The sequence below is a fragment of the Herpailurus yagouaroundi genome, unplaced genomic scaffold (genome assembly GCF_014898765.1).
Source record: "Herpailurus yagouaroundi ecotype Mexico unplaced genomic scaffold, PumYag 181, whole genome shotgun sequence".
NCBI lineage: Eukaryota > Metazoa > Chordata > Mammalia > Carnivora > Felidae > Herpailurus > Herpailurus yagouaroundi.
Window position 1 is genome coordinate 33353844 of NW_024412412.1, and position 2217 is coordinate 33356060.

General features: G+C 43.8%; 1 long non-coding RNA gene across 1 annotated transcript; it reads left to right on the forward strand.

Annotated features, from left to right (window-relative positions):
* Window positions 1–522: 522 nt before the first annotated feature.
* LOC121039984 (uncharacterized) lies at window positions 523–1352 on the forward strand. Its single transcript, XR_005795075.1, has 2 exons — window positions 523–627; window positions 1127–1352. It is a non-coding gene; the product is annotated as an uncharacterized LOC121039984 (long non-coding RNA).
* The last annotated feature ends 865 nt before the right edge of the window (window positions 1353–2217 follow it).

The window sequence follows — 2217 nt, forward strand, 5'->3', positions numbered from 1 at the left end:
ATTTCATTTAAATCTAAGCCAGTATTTGATGAGCCCATTTTATATTTTACCCTGTGCTACTGGTCCTGGGTGCGGTTCTAGGCAGTAGCTTCTAGCACAACGGTTGAGTAAATCACGATCTTTATTTTACTTTTTTTTTAATCACTTTTTAAAAATTTTTTTTTCAACGTTTTTTATTTATTTTTGGGACAGAGAGAGACAGACCATGAACGGGGGAGGGGCAGAGAGAGAGAGGGAGACACAGAATCGGAAACAGGCTCCAGGCTCCGAGCCATCAGCCCAGAGCCTGACGTGGGGCTCGAACTCACGGACCACGAGATCGTGACCTGGCTGAAGTCGGACGCTTAACCGACTGCGCCACCCAGGCGCCCCTTAATCACCTTTTTTTTTTAAAGGAAAACTTCTCTGAGTAGTTTTTCCCACTTTTGCTCTTCATATCATATGAATTCACTATACGTATTTACATTAAGAGGAAGTTAAAATGGCTCACATTTAACCCATTTTCATCTCCAGGGTAACCTGGTTCTATTCCTTGTATTCTTTTCTGGTGAAGAAACAGGTGGAGCTTCATCTACGTGAAACAGAAATGGACAAGCCAGTATCAACACTTCCATCTACCCCATCCCTGTAAGTCCCTTATCAGTAAGAACGAAGCAATGTGAAGTCCTCTGTTTTCTCTGTTTTCTACCAACTCTGGTCTCTGCAGAGTTTGGTGTCTTCTAATCTGGACAGTCTGCTAGCTTCTCGCCAAGCCACCTTTCATAATTGTGACTGTCTTTTTCCCCCTCAAGTACAAATTTGATCATGTCACTGTCACTTAAGTCCCCTAAATAATTCCTGCTACCTTTAAGATAAACACAGCAGAGTATATCCTATACAGGCTACCTTTAACCTGCCCTCATATCACACGTTTCTGCATGCGTTATAGTTGAGCTATCCTAACTCCTCACCACGAACGGACCTGACAGACTCTGGTGTGCGTAGACTGGCTGATTGTCCCTGGAATGCTAGCTCTCTGTTTGGCCAAACTTTGTCCATTTGTTAAGCTCTTGATAAAAAGCTTGCCTTTCTGAAAGATTCTCCGCTGTACCAAATAGTATACACCTCCTCTCTCTTCTCCTGTCAGTCACATCTGCCGCCTTCTTGTCTGTGCAGTTCATCACGTGACCTCGAGGCCATCCATTTAGAAGCCTGGGTGCTTTCCTGTGAGGCTTGAGGCCCCTTGGGCAGAGTGTTCTACATCATCTATCTTCAGGTACCTAGAAGGATACCTCGGATACAGCAAATGTGCAGTGAGCACCTGTTGAACGGTGGAGTAAATGAATAATTAAAGGAACAGAGCCTAAATTGTATCAATCCATATTCGTTATTTATTTTATTACTTTTATGCCATGTTTCCCCCTTTGAAATCTAAGAGTACTGTTGGTCTCTGCTTGTCGTTTGGGTTTGTTGGCTTTCCGAAGGGTCACTGAAGAGTCCTCAGGAGGAAGATTATAGCTTTGGCTGGAAATGGGGTTGTGAGATACGCCATTTTATCCTGCTGCTTTCTGAGTGTCCCCTCGCTAGAAAACGCAGGGGGACTCAGGGAGCAGTATGACTCTGGGTTGGGCTTGGGTCTGATTCTTCATTTCTAAAGGTGGGATATTGAGTAGCACAGTGTCCAGCTGGTGCTATTTTCAGCATGGAAACCTGTTACGCAACCAAGCAGCATGAACAAGATGGAGCAAATCGATTTATTTCTCTTCTGAATTGGTTGGCGGTGCGTCAATATTGAGGTATCCAGTTTGCGCAATGTGCTACCTGGGAGGCTATTTCTTCCTTTCCTCCGCCAGCCTAAAGATGGCAGTAGATAATGATATTTCAAGCTATGTCCTTCTGCAAAGAGAGCATCAGACACATTTCTAAGAACGTCAAATTAGTATCCAGCGACTTTCCCTGGTAGACCTGAAGAGGCACACGTCCCAGAGCCCGATCTCTAGTTTTCTGGGCGTTTTTGTTTTTGTTTTTGTTTTTAAAATGTTACCATCTCTGGGTAATGAACGTCAACTTTTACGTCCAGAGGCTGATGTGGATAACGGGAGAGAAAAGGACTCATTTAAATACAGGACAAGAAGGACTTTAAGTGCCATAGGATTTATCTAAAAGCCTTTGTGTTTTTCGATCCAGTGAGTCCACTTTTGAACCCTGTTGGAACGACAGTAGACCTGTGAACATTTT